Below are 16,887 nucleotides of genomic sequence, written 5' to 3'. Positions count from 1 at the left end.
CACGTCCCTTCCTACAAGTGTGATTGGTACAAGCCAACATGATGCCACCATCTGCGAGAGGAGTGAGGTGTATAGGATACTTAGCTGAACTTTGATGGGAGGGAGATTGATTTACATAAAATTACTTTTAGACTCATGACACACCACAATTGAGGTCGGGCCTTCATTGAACAGGCATCGAGATTGCCGTAATCAACCACGAACACTATCTTAGATATAGTGAAAATTTACAAAACGCATGCAACCAATAAATCATGATAAAATCATCTCAGCAACAATCACCGAGTCAATTTACCCCACAGTACAAAATGGGCAAGTATAAATACAACAGCAGGTAAAATGTACCTCCACACACCGCAATAAGTCTAAACTTGATGATATGAAACAGCATATAAACACTGAAAGGCTACAGCACTGTTCAGTGCACTCAAAATGGTGCCCAGCTTGTATTCCAGAGTGACACACAAGGTCCCAGTCACACTAGCTGTCTTGCTTTGCCTGCTAACACATACCGGAGAAGATACAATTCATTCACAATAAGCCATTGAAAGTCTACAGCAGTTTCTCTGGCAGTACACTCGAAATGGTGCCATCACCCTAAGTTTGTAAAAGCGAACTACAGGAGGTAACCCATAAACCCAGCAGAGACCAGGGTAGTTAAGTATAACATAAACAATATGTCGAGGGGTATCATTAGTAAGGGGGCATAGTTGATGAGCAAAAATGAATTGCTGATTAATTTTTGCTGATTAACTAAGCCCCCTTACTAATGATACCCCTCGAGACATTGTTTATGTTATAATCACCACGAGTTAAGCTTGATTCTCAGCCTAAATATTGGTGAACCACCCATGCTCATAAACTCTCTCATAATATCAGGGAGCGATTCAAACGTGTGCCTGTAGCCTATCGCACCTCCATCAAAGACGGTGACTCCACAACTTGGGAATTTAAAAAATACCAATGAGAATAAATGCAAACATCTGCTTGCGATTCTCTTTATAATACTGAATGCTCTGTAACTCAACTAAACGTATACATATTATGATCAGCAAAATCTCATCCTACAGCAAAGAACACCACGGCCATAGGGTGTGGCATGTGCAAAACCTGGCAAATGTGAATTTATATCCTTTACTAAGTACACAAGGCCAAAATAGATCTGATTTAAAGAAAAAAGACTTAAAAGATCAGAAAGAGATGAACATGGTCCAGAAATATTCCAAGCCTCAGTCTCCAACTGCAGAGTCTCCGATAAAGGGGAGGAGTTACACTGGACCATCCATGGACCTGATCTTCCCAAGATCTACAACATTACATGATCTGTCACACATACCTAAAAGAGACAATGACATAATGCAAAATGAAATTATTGGGATGAGAAAAGACTTATTTGAATTAACTAAGAGAGCCACAGAAAACAAAGCAAGTATCTGTTGCTTGAAGGACGACAAACTGAAACCACAAAAGGAAGCAGACGCTCATTCACGCAAGATGAAACTCCTGGAAACTGAAATCATGAAACTGGAGGCCCGCAACATGAAAGAGCATATGAGCATTTTTAGCCTTCTGAGGGATTGGAGAACACAGTGCTCTCATGTGTGATGTTCCACGAATAATGGATTCCTTAAAAATTAAGCATCTACTTTGGTCGGGAGTTCGAGATTGAGATGGCCCATAAAGTACCAATGATAAACAAGCATTGGCATAGCCAATAGGTCTCGCCTTTGTGACCTGATAAGTATTTAGTTATGCAGCTGAATATCCTTGGTGTAACACCATCAACTGTTGCATGGCTAAACACTTTTAAGGTCCCAAATGCGAGACCTATTGGCTATGCTAATGCTTGTTTAATCTTGAAGCATGCTCACTCAGCCCCACCTATGCAGTTTCATTTCTTAAGGCAATGTAATTGAAGTGTTTGGGTGGGTGCAGTCAGTTAATTTAATGGGAGAAAAAGTAATTTTTTAAATGTATAGATTAAAGACTTTTGTGAATTTGCATTTTATTTAATGATCCATTTAAATGGTTGGCAGTGAAAGTTATCCCTTATAGATATGGAGCACGGAGTGAGTGGCTCGAGAACCCGCAAACTCTCGCCCACTTGATTAGCAGAAGCCTGCCACCAGTTTGCAAATGTTCAGTTACAGAGCTTGTTGTGGCTGATGCCATGCACCAGCTAGACAGCGTGGAGAGCTATTAAATAGATCTGTTAGCTATGGGTGCTTACTGGACTTTTTATTTACCAACATAAGCGAGATTTCTTTTTATCTAGGGTGGTAAAAAGTGGGCATAATTAGTACAAGATATTTACCCGATTTGTATTCTAGGCTTAACCAATCAAATATGTAAAAAGTAGTTAGAGAGTATAGTAAAAAAATGTAAGCTGTTTATAAATGATATTACAGCATAAGTGGCATAAAAAATGAAATATGGAGGATATGACAAAATAATTTATAAGTATTAGCTTTTGAGTCTTTTAGAATGTGAAATAATGACAAAGCATTGTCTACGAAAGGTGGAAGAAATCTGTACGTCCCTGTCCCAAATTTCTTTTAGGAAATCACGTAGAGCTTAAAATAGCGCACGTATTAACTATAGGATGCACAATGGGATGAGGAATGGGCACGGGAAAGGAAATTTCTTGCGAACACATATATTTGAACTGCAAATTAAGAATTTGTGACCTAGCTCTAGATACTGTTTGGCCGAAGATATAGGAAAGCAGCAGATCCAGCATCACGTGGGAGGAGACTTAGATCCTGCTGGGGTGGTAACTCACTGACAACAAGATTCCTAATATTAAGGGGATTGGCAGATTAAGGCCAGTGGATCCCGCGGCTGGGTAGGTGTGTCGCGCCGTTTACCTAACACCAGTTTACGGATTATTGAGAATACTTTACCGGAGCTGCTTTCTAGGCCTGCTGCGTTATATGGAAAGCTTGCGCTGCACCCTCAATCAGCCATCCTCTGCAGCCTATTATTGGTTAGTTGTAGACTGTGGGATGTAAACTGAAGCTGTGATTGGCGGGCTAGGCAATCAGTCCCAAGTAGGTTCCGCCCACTAGAGATTAGGTTAGTGTTGTGCAGGCGTGGGTGGATGCAGCTGATCCCAGAGAGTTTGCTTTGGTGATTATCGATTATTGCATTGGCTGGTGGAGGATGGACATGAAGAAGAGGATTGAGTTGGAACTGAGGAACAGGACGCCACCTTATTTAAGCGATTTATACAGGGTTAAGGTGTTTTGTTGAAGTGGGAAGCCCGTGCTCTGTGACGCTGCGTGATCCCGTGTGAACTGCTCCTGCCCTGCAATGGTGCAAGGGGTGCGCGAGGGTGAGAATTGGGCATGTGCTGTTACCCCAGGTCTTTCTCGCAGAGGAGCCATGTTTAAGTTTGAAGCGCACAGTTGTTTATAAAATTTCAAGCCAGCGCGGTCGCGATGTTTATAAAACTCCAAGCCAGGGCGGTCGCAAAAGTGTAAACGCCCGCACTGGGTAAATTATGAACAGTAACCTGATCCAGGAATGCAGCCTGGAATGCATCTGGCACACTGCGAGCCGCTGCTCACTCCCGAGACACATAGGCCATGGGAGGGAACATTGAAAGAAAAGACGGGACATACCCACGCTTTTGGCCATTTGCGTGCTTTCATTTGTGAAAGCCATACGCAATGGCCAATTACATGTGTGGGTGTAAACAAATCCACACGCGAAAGTCTGTAGGAAGTTGTGAGCGTTTACAAGAAGCCTCCCATTGAGCAGCGCATGCGCACTGCGCTAGGCTAGACCTAAAAACAGATCAAAGGCAGCTCAAAAAGCCATCAACTCCAAACCTCTGTGGACTATCCAATCACACAGAGTTGGTTCTGTCACACATGAGGAAACACCAACATATAATCTGAAACTGCATCACAACCGGAACCTCACAAGATCACTTAAGAGATAAACCATGAACCACCAGAAAGCTTTTCCCTCCAAAAGTAAAAACCTCAAAGGCATGTGAAATCCGTCTAATTCTCAGGTCCGGTCTGCTTCAAGATCACTTACAAGAACAAATCTCTTGCTTTCAATAAACTTGATGTTTTGGACTCCTTTCTCTCAAACTTATCGGACTCTGAAATGGTCACCTGAGCGATTCTACTCCCAATATTGTTCTCAACTATTGCTCATACTAGTTAGTATGCTTTATCACCATGATTCTTCTGGAACATACTATGAGTTTTGTTTAGACTCAACTAGTAATTTGAGTGATGCGGTCTTTCACACCAAAATGTGATCTCACATTCATGTTTACTATCCTACTGGAATCCCTGCACTCACACACACTGCTGCAAGTGCTTTTTTCTTTTATAGTCTATTAACACCTTCAATGCCGGGCAGACCTAATCTTTCTCCTCTGCATTTGTTGACCAACATATTTTTGCTTGTATAGGTATGCCAAAAAAAAGCATTTACCTATCATTCATTTATAAAACAGAAGGGGCTACAAGGCTCTTAGCTATACAGCCACGTGTTGACTCCGCTTTCCCACTTCATTCAAAGTAAGAGTTTGTAGTGCTAGAGGCACTTTTGTGGCCTGACACTCTGTGATGACCTTTGACTACCATTATTTTAACTGACTTTAGTGTGTTATTTTATCCTAGCCTGAATGTACGACGGTCCTGCATATACCTGGTTCTCTTACAGGTTTCTTTCTTGTAATCTTGCTGTCTTTCAGTGGGAGCTGTCACGGAGTAGGACAGCCTTGTCAAGAACAGAATGTGTGGGATGTGCATCTGAAAGTGTGAGGGTGAGAGAGAGAGGTGTGGAATGTACTTTTTGGTTTCAAAGTGCAGTGTTGTGGGCAGTGATGCACACATGTGCTTGGTGTTGTACATTGAGAGATGAAGTATATGAATCTATAAGCAGCTATGTACATTGATAAGAATTATGAAGTTCTTACTATTGGTTTTGACATGGCCTCATGTCATCCTTTTTCCTGACTTTCCCTTGCTTCAGCTATTCTGCGTGCACAGCAGTGCTTGCAAGTTGTTTGGCTTAATCACGTTCAAGGATTGTCTTTTTGTTTAATGTACTCTGAAAGGCTTTGTGAGCTTCGTCAAGATAAAGGCTGGAACATGCGAGTTTTGAAGAAAGGGACGTGAGAACTCCTTCCTGCAGTGGGAATGCTTGCTTGGAACCTGGCCGGTTCTGGTAAGGTTCCTCTGGCCCGGGGGGAGGTCTTTCATGAACCTTCTAGTGTGTTTAAAGCTGAGGGTTGCTGACTTAGAAACCGGAAGTTTGGAATCTGAGTGGGGACGGACGAGTCTACCTCGGAGAGTGGCACTCTGGTTGCTGAGGCTCTCAATCACGGATGTTTAGCTTCCCCAATCTGAGATGCAGTGTTTGCACCAGGTGATGTATTGAGCTGTGGTTATTGCCATTGTGATGTTTGGCCAGTTGCTTTGATCATTTGAGGTGTGAGGTGTTTTCTTTGTAATGTGGGAGTGAGTTGAGGTGCACATCCAAAGTAATCATCTGATATATATATATATATATCTTTCTGATCTCTTGCAGAATGTCCTGTATATTTGCTTGAGTCTTAGCTCATATTATTTGCTGCTTTCTAAAGGTGTTGTTTGCTTTGTGTTAAAGTATTGCTTTGCCGGGTGTTGAGCCATCGTGTGGGATCTGTATTATCTGATAGGTGCAAGCAAGACAGGGTTGGAGTGGACATTGCATGGAATTTAACTTTTTTTGGTCTGGTACTGTTTTTTTTTTTTGTATTTTCTGAACAGCACATAAATCATTCTGATCAACAACTAAATTCCAAAATGTTGGCCTTGTTGAATTAGATAAATGATGGAACTGCATAGACAAACCGAGAGACCTAAGACACATCCTACCGGAGAGTCCCCTGCTCAAGCCAATCTGGCATGATGTGTGCAGACAAAATCAAACACAGATTAAGCTCCAAAACAAATCTCTATTAGTCTATTTCCCTTCTTCGCTAACCTTCACTCAAAGTAGGACAATGTACTACTCTTTGATCTTATGGTCACCTTAGGGGTTAAATGCATATGATTAGAATAGGAAAAAATCCAACGAGTTTCTGACCATACTTGGTGGGTTTGGGTCTAATTCAGCTAGAGGTGTGCACAATATGATAAAAACATACATAAACAGAAAACATACTGCGAAGAAAATGTGGAACGATCTTAATATCTACCTGCTTGCATGTATATGGCATTTCTCCAGTGCAAACCTAGCCGAAAGGCAGGGGAGGGTTGTACAGAGTCGTAGACCAGCATAAATTCAACAAATGAAAAAGGAGAAGTAGCTGGCATGTGGACTATTAATGCAGTTTGCCAAACCACTATAAAACACTGTTGACCAATTATTGATCTTCTCACCCCAGGTGCTACTCTTCCCTTTCCCAATGGTACAACCATAGGTAGCTATCATTACACCATTCTCTTCTTTCCAACCTGTCCACTTATGTAGTCCATGTCTTCTATTCCAGTATCTACATCATATCTTACCTCCCCAACCGTTCCCCACTTCTGTCCTTTCTAGGTCTCGCCTGAGCCAGCACATGCGCTGCTCTGGCAAGGCATTTAGTAAGTGGGCTTTTAAAAGTACGACCACACGCTTTTGCTGGCCTCAAGCTTGTGGTTACGCGCACGCGCACAGCCGCCATCTGGCTTTCCTCACGGCACCCTTACAGCGTGCCTCGCTCCGCCCCTCCCCCACCACAGAGCGCGTCCCCGCGATCACTTTCGCTTTCACGGCCGCGCTACTTATACAGCCACGCGGCCAATGCTTGTTTAAATACATCGTGACGGCTCTGTTTCTCGCCCAAGACTGAAAAGAAGAGCATTTTATCATTCAAGCGCCGAGAGACTGCGCTTTGTGGCGTGTACTATGAATATTATAGTCAGTAGAAGGAACATGCCATCTGGTGCATGTGAATGCTACCTGCTGGCGACGGCGCCTCTTTTCACGAACTGTGGGGCACTTTGTGCACGATGCTGGGCAGTTACCCGGTTGCCAGCTCACTGCATGTGTTAATTTGCGAGCAGCGTGTGAACAACAAATATTTATCACGCACATACTAGTTCAAATTGGAAACGCTATTGATTCCTCCATGATAAACTCTAACAAAGATAGAGTTTAATACTTAGCATCATGTCATCCACCAAGATCGACCTGCTACAGTTGAAATCTCTTATTTTCCAGTTATCCCACACATTCTCTCGATATTTAAACATCATTGTACATGGATAAGATAATTTTACCCGTTTGTCATTTTCCTATGTTATAATCTTTGAGTCCTACCACCTAAGACTATATTTTCTGTTGTATTATTTGAATCTCAAAACAATTCTTGGAATAAAAACTCTGAATAACCAGATTCAGGTGCTCAGATACTGGGAGGAAATGTAATGTCCTTCCATACAGTAACCCTCCACAGTTGAATCTGGCCCACTAGAATCAGGACTCTAGCATATTATTTTTCCATTGGTCCAATAAGATTTTAAAACTTGGAGTTTTGGGAGACTCATTAATTTGAAAAATGTTTTCTAGGTGTAGCTCTGTAGCCAGTGCACAATAGCATACCAAACAATGAATACATATTATAAAACGTGCAAGTGCATATTAAAATACAGTGAATACATAGATTTTACTGAGCCATTACAAATATGCATATTAATAAAACAACGACTATGACTTGAGCAACTTTGAATACGTCTAGGCGTACATTATGAAATAAAAAACGCCTGTTTGCGAAATTTCTTCTAGCTAATAACATTTTTGTTTTTTCTGTACAACCATACCATCATATCAATGCATATGGCATGAAAGCCTGTGCATTGGTTACATGCTTTTAAAAGCATGTAACCAATGCACAGGCTTTCATGCTGGAAATCATGTACCCATTTTTGAGGTAGGTAAAAAGTAATTTACACAAACACAACAACGTGATCGTAACCGTCATCTCATTGAGAAGATTCAGAATTATTAATGCTGCTCTTGGAATTTTATTTTTCAGACGATCCTTCTTATTCAAAGATGGCAAAACTATTAAACACAATTAAAACATGAAAACCTTTAACCAACCACCCAACAGATATATAATGAAAAAATATCTAGATTTTAAGACATGTAGCGCAGCGTATACTACCAAAGGGTAAACCAAAGATAACGTTACACGAAGGACCCAGACACAAACAGGATTCTTTCAAACACAGCAGGTAGTTCTTTAATTGCTTTTTGACGTGGAAAGTTGAAGGATGTCAAGCATACACTTAGGCAGGTTATTCCAAAGTTCGCAAACAGTAAATACGACAATTGTATCCCTCGGACACATTTTTAAATATTGTATGGATAGTAGCTTTGGTTTGTAACTGCCTGGAGTGGGCACAGAGTATTATTTCCAGAGGAGAAGGATGCGTTTATCAGATTCAGCATCATCACAAGTACCATAGACTTAATGTATTTGTTGGAATGTAACCATCCCAATTTCTTGTGTCACTCTGTCATTAGACAAAGACTTAACCAAGAACGTAGTTTTCTTAAGATTTTAATATACAAGACTATTCAATAGAGTAGCCATAAACAACCATTGCTTTCACAAGAACGTTATAAAGCTTCAACTAAAACAGGAGGTCCGGTTGAGCTAAAGAAAGCAGTAGAGCAGCTTCAGGCGCAGCCACAGCATTACCTCAATTCTTAATGAAAAAGTGTAAAGATTGGCCCCACTTTTCTCACCACAGCCACAGGTGCCTTTTTATGAGTGGTGAGGACAAGGTACAGCACCACTGCTTTATCTTCTTTTAAGTGTAATCAGGTGCCCTGCTTTCATTTCTGCATTACACTCAGACACAGTCCGATATTTGCCAGATCCCCCAATCCTCAGTCACACATGACAATCTGGGTCATAAGGCTCAACTGGTTGACAGCAGTCATATCTATTTTTTTCTGAACTTGCTATGCACTAAATTACCTCTAGTGAGTGTCTCGGTGCTTGAAAAGCAACTCATCCATTCGATGATAAACACCAGGTACCTGTGCGAAGAGCCACATGTTCAGAAGTTGTTTTTTTAAAAGTGACATTATAGAGTTGAAATATAGAGCCAGACAAATGGAATTTCAATTCTTGATTGTCAGAAACATGCCGGGATCTCTTAATTCTAGAGAAAGAATGTAGTCTGCCACAGAGGGATCAAAAAGTGATATGATTAAAAGTGGGACACAGCCATCCAGAAAATCCGAAGAAACTTATCCCCAGCACAACAACAGCTAAATCACCACCTTACTGAGGAAGCGAAAGAAATAAGGCTGGCGTCCCAATATCGAATTTATCAGGGGGGACAAATTCTGCAAAATGTTGCATAGACTGTCAGGCACGACAAGCTCCGGCCACGGTCCCAGCTATTAGGAGTAGGGATGGTGACTTTTTTACTTCTCCTGAGGCAGTGGTCAAGGAATTCGCTCGCCACTTCTCTACACTGTACGCCCGACAGGAGCTGATCTCGGGCGACATCATCGCTGAGTTCCTGCGGGATATTCCTCCCAAGCGACTCTCTGATAAGTTGCGAGATCAATTGGACGTCCCCATCACGGTTGAAGAGCTGCTGGTTGCGTCGTGTGCGTTGCGCCCAGGCCGGGCCCCAGGACCCAATGGGTTCCGTATGGAAATTCTTCACTCCCACGCAACTACACTGGGCCTACACTTGTTGAGCACGATTCATGAGGCCCTAGAGCAACAGATACTGCCCCAAGCCGAAATAGTCCTATTTTTGACACCCGGCCGCCCACCAGAAGACCCGTCCTCATATCGCCCTATATCTCTCTTCAACTTTGAATCTAAAGTGCTGGGGAAAGTTCTAGCGGACCGTTTGCGGTCCAGCATTCAGGAACTGGTCCACCTGGACCAGTCCTGCTTTATGCCGCACCGGGCCACCCGGCATAAAATTTGCCGCGTTCAGAATGCTATGGCCAAGGCCCCGGAACTGGGTCGTCCAACAGTCTTATTATTGGCCGACATAGACAAGGCCTTTGACTCCCTCAGTTGGGAGTACCTATTTCAACTCCTAGGGGTGGTCAATTTAGGGCCACGCTCTTTAGTATACGTACGCTTGCTCTATATCGATCCACTGGCCTCAGTCCGTATCGCTGTTCATCGCTCTCTTTTCTTTTCTATCAGCAGAAGTACATGCCAGGGCTGCCCCCTGTCCCCTCTCCTCTTCGCCCTTGCGGTTGAGCCTCTTGCGACATGGGTACGCAGCGACCCGGTGCTCAGAGGCTTCGATTGGCCCAGACTGTAACCAGACCACATTGCTTTATACGTGGACGATGTATTGTTTTTTATGACAGACCCCTGGATATCGGGTCCATGCATTCTGGAAACCCTTCGGGTCTTCGGCCAAAATACAGGTCTCCATACCAACCCTGCTAAATCTGTGTTATTCTCAGTGTGTGGACACCAGGGAAGGACTACGTGGGCCGCTCAATTGAAACATGCTACGGAGGGCTTTCAATATCTGGGTATGTTTATATTCCCGTGCCCGCAGACTTCATGGGCCCACAATATCAACCCGCTCCTCGCCAACCTCCGCGAGGAGACCTCTATTTGGTCTTCCCTCCCTCTCTCACTTTATGGCCGGTCGGCCATCTTCAAAACGGTCTCACTCCCCAGGATGCTTTATCGTTTGCAGAACTTTCCATATCATATCCCACGGGCGTGGTTTGAGCAAATCAGTGCCATTCATAATAGGTTTCTTTGGGGGGCGGGGAGGTTCGGGTGGCGCTGCAGACATGTGCACAATCTACTTATTGCGGGGGCATTGCAGCCGCCGACGTCTACTTCTACTATGTGGCAGCTCACCTCCTGATCATAAACGATTGGTGGTTCAACTTGCATGCAGACCCGGCATTCGCGGTGGAGCACGTGGCTATGGATAGTACCCCCTCCTGCACCTACTCTATGGCACACAGAAACTTGACTTCTCGCCGCATGCATGTCGAACAACGATAAGGTTGTGGCGGTACACCGTCCGACACTTGGGATGGAACGGGTGGTTGACACAGGCGACACCCCTATGGCATGGCAACTACCTACGCCAAGTGGCCGCCTTGACGGGGTTCCGCCAGTGGGATTTGATTGGTATCTCCACGCTAAGAGACATCATGCGAGGCACTGTACTAAAATCTTTCCAACAGCCGCAGGAGGAGTTTCACCTCCATAAAACCCAATTCTATAAATATCTGAAACTACGCCATGCTTTGCCCCTGCACTTGTAGATCTTGCTGACCTCCCTGACTTCCATCCACTCGAGGGCCGCCTCCTCATGGGCGATCTTGGTCCACACAAAATACGACAAATATATCAGACCCTGACAACACACTCCGCCATGACACTACATAAAACGAGGAAGGCTTGGCAAGATGATATTCCCAACTTAACGGATGATGATTGGGCGGAGGCGATTGCTAGTTCGCGGGGAGCCGCGGTAGCCTCTAGACACTGTCTCATCCAGTTCAAATATTTGCACCGCGTATATTATACCCGGCTTCGGAACATGGGAGTTATACTGAGGCCGTTCTTCTTTGGTTTTAAAGTGTGCATTTTTGGAAAATTAGTGTACAAACATTTCGACTCGATGTTTTACACTTTTATTTTAGAGCGGTGCCTCAAGGCCTGAGTGGATGCCAGGTGAGGTGAGGTGCACACCCGCAGCAAGTCGGGTAAGTGCTTATACCTCTTTGATAAAGATATGACACACCTATAGGTGTTAGATACATCAGAAGTATTGCATAATGATAGATTTCACTCATATGACCTATTTTTGACGCTTCAGGCATTATTTACTAGATTTTATGCGAGTCTTGTTTTGTTTATGTTTTTCTAGGTAACTTTCCAGAATAACTGTCTGTAATCTCCTCTTGGACTAACAGCAGTGTTCAGGTTGTATCGTTACCAACCTTATTTTGTCTTGTTTGCACATTAGCACTATTTTTCTTGCAGTAGCTCAAACTGATGGTCCTGATGAAAGCCTGGATTCAAATATCCATAGGCTGAAACATGTAGACCTGGACTTCATACAGTTATTTGTTAAAGCTGTATAAGCACTGTTTTTATATTGACATCAAGGCAGCGCTTAATTAAACTATTTTTTGTGTCCTGATAGTCAATTTTAACAGCACTTTTCTTCACACACTATCACTAGCACTGCAACCATCACTCCCAAACAAATGATAACTGCTTCTTTACAAAATAAAGAAGTACATTGTTACTCTGATCTGGAACATATATGTAATCACTACCTTCATACTTACATTGGTATGTGGTTCATTGATAGTTCCTTGTTCCTAGATGATGAAGCAAGCCACTTTTGTGGGTGATGGGAACTTGTATATTTTTTGTTAAGACTCCATTATATTTCTAGTTCACTTTTCTCTGTTGCGCAAGGGTCATATATAATGTAAGACCTACGGTTCTCTTGTGTATCATATGCTGGTTCGGGGATTATGAACTGTTCAGGTCTCTAAATTGATCCCTAAGACCCCCTCTCTTTTGGAGATATTTTGTTGTTGAGTTATACCATCTCCCATATGCTTGCGCTACGAGAGGGAGGAGGGGACGTTCCGCCACACTGTGTGGAACTGCTCAGCATTACAGCCTTTCTGGCGCGGGGTGTCATCATGCCTTGGGGAGGTGCTGTCCTGGAACTTGCCACTCGATCCCAGGCTGTTCCTGCTCCTTAGTACAGAGGACATCGGAGGGAACCGATATAAGCAACACCTATTGTTCTTGGCACTTACGATTGCTAAGCGGGACATAGCCCAGCTATGGAAGGATACCTCGCCACCAAACATTGGGAAATGGCGTCGGGAGCTCGATAAGTGTATGGGTGCGGAAATGGCTGTGTTCCAAGAGACGGGCTGTCCAGTAAAACATAGAAAGATATGGTCTGGGTGGGCTGCGTACCGTGGCATTGACCTTCCCCCTCGAGAGATGATCTTATGAGACGCTTGTGGGTCCAAATGTACGATATTCCGGTACCCCCTCGTTTTTTTTGTTTTTTTTGCCTAATGTGGGTAGTGATTGCTGCTTGCCTGTGTTGGGGGTCGTCTAAGTATAGTTCTCAGTTTGTTTTCTTTTGTTTGTAGATAAACTGTACCCGCTAAAATCTCCCATGCTACCTTTCCCTTCAATAATTTATAATCATGTGAACAATGTGGGCTTTTGCCTAAGTGGTACTGTGAAAATCTCTATAAAATATGTTATAAAAAAAAAATAAAAGTGGGATACAGAGCCAGAGGAAGGAAATTCCAATTTCTGACCATTAGGAACAGGAAGGCTCTACCTCCATGTCAGGCTCTCTTAATTCTAGAAAAAGAGACGTCTGCCTTATAACGTTCGGCGTATTTTACAAGATGGCGCTCTTGAAGGCTGTTCAGCAAAAATATAAAACCAGTCGCATACAAAGATTTATGACAAATACACAAGACCTTTAAGGTCAATCTCTTTGCCACTGGGAACCAAAGAAGAATATCTAGATATCTGCATATGTGGCTCCTGTGTAAAGAGCCAGCATAAGTTGAGCTGAAGAGTTCTGAATGATCTGCAAAAAATCGAGAAGATCAGCATGCAGTCCCAAATAAAGAAAATTACGCAAGGGCACCAGAGCTTGGTGAACTACAAAGCGATTTTGAAATGGAAGAAAAGGAAGGATTTTGTGCTGCCTTTTCAGGTAAAAAACTCCAAAAGGAACAGTTGGGAAAGCTGCTTTGTCAAACTCGGGGAAACTAAAGTTAAAGCTCTATCAAAAGTAAATACAAAGATTAAGAACTGTCTCCATTGAACTGGGGCTCTACTTAAAGTAGCAGGCCACACAGCTTGTTCCACAGTGGAGGAGTCCGCCCATAATCAGGACCTCAGTCTTTTCAGAACTTAGCTTAGACATTTTAGGTTCATTCAAGTGGACACAGAAGTCCTCACGGTCTGTGTGGCTGTGTTCACATCTCCATCTAGACAAATAATACCTTGTACACTTTTTATATGTGGTTTTAAACAGTTACCTGCCCTACTGGGCTTCCACCTCAGCATCATTCCTCACATTTTTACTTTTCCAACCATATTTCTCTTATTTCATTTCCATTTGTGTTGTTGATTTGTGTTTGAATTGCTTTACCTATTGCTGTTTGCTGTAAATATACTGATAAGCCTTCCTGGACTTACTTTGCCAATAAGACAAAACGCATTACTGTCTGATGCGAATGTTTTAGCCTTTAACTGATGGTGTACATTTCAAATGCAGTCTTCAGACACCTTGCACTTGAAACAAAACTTAACAAAACAATGCTCTGTGTCTAATGAACATAAAAAAGATCAGGGAGCTGTGTCACAGCGATCTATAAGGTATCTTAACAGTTCAAATAGAACACAGTGATTAAAGCCGAAGGTTTTCTGGCACCACAGTCAAAAGCTACCACTATACATGACCACTTTCAAGGTCATAAAAGAGTTTTATGTGAGTAAATGTGAAACACTCTTGAATTGTTTGAGCAAGTCACACGTACCCTTATAAAAAGCTACATCAATCAGGGGCATAACCTCAGGTAAATTGATGCTCTTCCAAGAGTGAAAATCCTTATAGAATGAAAGCTATCAATAGTCAACCTTTTTTGAGTCGGCTTAAAATTCATTTTTCTTAACTTTAACTAAAATATCAATTGGCAAGTCAAATGGAGGAGCTAATAAACTACTATATTTATTATCACTTTCTTTTCTCCTGATAGTATTATGCTCATCCTGCAGCCAGCTGTCCCCCCTACTACAAACCACAAAAAAGATACTAATTATGAAGCATCAGTTCAGAGGTTTTTAAGATAATGAAAATAGTTTCATAAAGGAGATTTACAATCTTTAAACTACAATTTTAAAGAAATATAAACTGGTCCAACTAGATACCGTATGACAAGCTCCATGCAAACACAAAAAACATAACTTACATTTGGTAAAGCTCCTTCAGATAGATACTCTATCTAATCGCAGATTCCTTACCTTTAGAATATCTCCAGGTGCCAGACTGAACCCAGAAAATTTTGCAACACAGCCTCTGAGTGACGGTAGATGATGACACATGCCTCCGCATCAACTCCACTCTGCCCCGAAAGTGATGTTTAGAGATAAACATAGGAGCCATCCAAGCATGCTGACATCAGTTTCTTTCTGGATACTGTGCCCTCAGATATAGAGTCCAAAAACCAATTGGAACGTTCTTAAACTCAAAAGAGTCCATTCTGCATAACGGCGTGGCAGGCATGTAGTGAGGAATCTGCATTTAGATAAAATATGCACCAGAAAGAAGGTTACTGAAGGTAAGTAACGTGTTCTTCTAATGGATTCCTGTAACCGCAGATTCCTCACCTTTAGAATAGATACCAAAGCAGTAGCACTCCCACTGCTGGGTCTGTAAAAGGACTCAGACCAAAAAGTCATGCAGGATCGAACAAGCAAAATATCCTTCCTGTCAGACCTGGCTGTCAAAGCAGTAATGTTTCGTGAACGTGTGAACTAACGCCCACATTGCGGCCTAACAAATATCTAGAACAGGCACTCTCCTCAATGCAGCTGGAGCAGCCTTGGAACTGGTAGGCCCTCAATCCTTCAGGAGGCAGGTTAGGGGCCAGAGCATAGCATATGTTGATGTAGAGGACTACCCACATGGACCAAGTCATTTTCTGAATTGCATTGTTTTTTGCCCTGGAGAACCCCACGAATCGCTGAAGGCTACCTAATGGTCTTTTGTGTGATTAAATTAAAAGTTCAGCACTCTATTCGGAACAAACACTGGCGTCTTTGCTCCTATTTCGAGGGATGAGGTGAGGCAAAAAACATCAGAAGCGTGATGGACTATCAGACGTGAATGGCAGTCCTTACTTTAGACAAGAAGGCTGTCAGAGTCCATAGTACCAGTTTGCCCTGAAGGAAGGTGGTGTAGGGAGATTGAACTGACAACATTTAAGTTCACTCATGCAAAGTCCTGAAGTTTTTACGATGACAAAGACCATCTTCAGGGGGAAGAGGTGTAGAGAACAGCTGTACAGTGGCTCAAAAGGTGCGCACCTAAGAAAAGAGGACCAAATTAAGGTCACACTGTGGTATCACAAAGGGTTTAGGAAGAAACATGTGGATTAAACTTTTGAGAAATCCCATCAAAACAGGTGAATTAAACAAGGACGGTTGGTCTGGTAAACACAAAAAGGACGAAAGGGTTGAAAGATAACCTTTAACCATGCAGCTTGGGTCCTGGTGGAGTGGGCATGCAGTCCGTCAGAAGGCTGCTTTTCGCCCTCCTTTGCTTCGGCAACCCCACAAAGATAGGCAACCTGGTGGTTCTTAGTGTGATCAATGTAGAAACTGAGTGCTCCCTTAGGGTCCAAGCAATGGAGACTCTCCTCCTCCTTAGAGGGGTGAGGTGGAGCATAGAACGCCGGCAGACTGATAGACAGTCTAATGTGGAATGGCGTCACAACATTCAGGAGAAAGAATGCCCTACTAGGCAGAACCAGCTTGTCAGGGAAGAAGGTGATGTATGGAGGATGAACACACAAAGCCTGAAGCTCACTCACACGATGTACCGAAATGATGGCGACCAGGAAAACAGTTTTGATGGTGAGAAGCCTTGTCAGTCAGTCAGAAAACTTTATTTCGGCTTACAGCCCTAAAAGTTCATAAAATGACATAATATAATATCAACAAGTATTAAAATTAATAAGACATAATTCAGAATATAAACTCATTCATCAATTCATGAAGTAAAAAAGCAATTATTGCAATAAATAGTAACACTAAAATTGCCTTAATGAGGTAATAATTGTCTTCTGGTTAGCCAC

At 42.7% G+C, this 16,887-nt stretch overlaps 1 protein-coding gene across 10 annotated transcripts in view; it reads right to left on the bottom strand.

The window, feature by feature from the left end:
* Window positions 1-16,887, bottom strand: part of MAP2K4 (mitogen-activated protein kinase kinase 4) — an 834,137-nt gene that overhangs the window by 640,747 nt on the left and 176,503 nt on the right. The gene's annotated exons all lie outside the window — the stretch shown is intronic.

Source organism: Triturus cristatus, chromosome 7, assembly GCF_964204655.1.
Source record: "Triturus cristatus chromosome 7, aTriCri1.1, whole genome shotgun sequence".
NCBI lineage: Eukaryota > Metazoa > Chordata > Amphibia > Caudata > Salamandridae > Triturus > Triturus cristatus.
The sequence above is the reverse complement of the archived record's forward strand: the minus strand, read 5'-3'. Positions and strand labels throughout refer to the sequence as shown.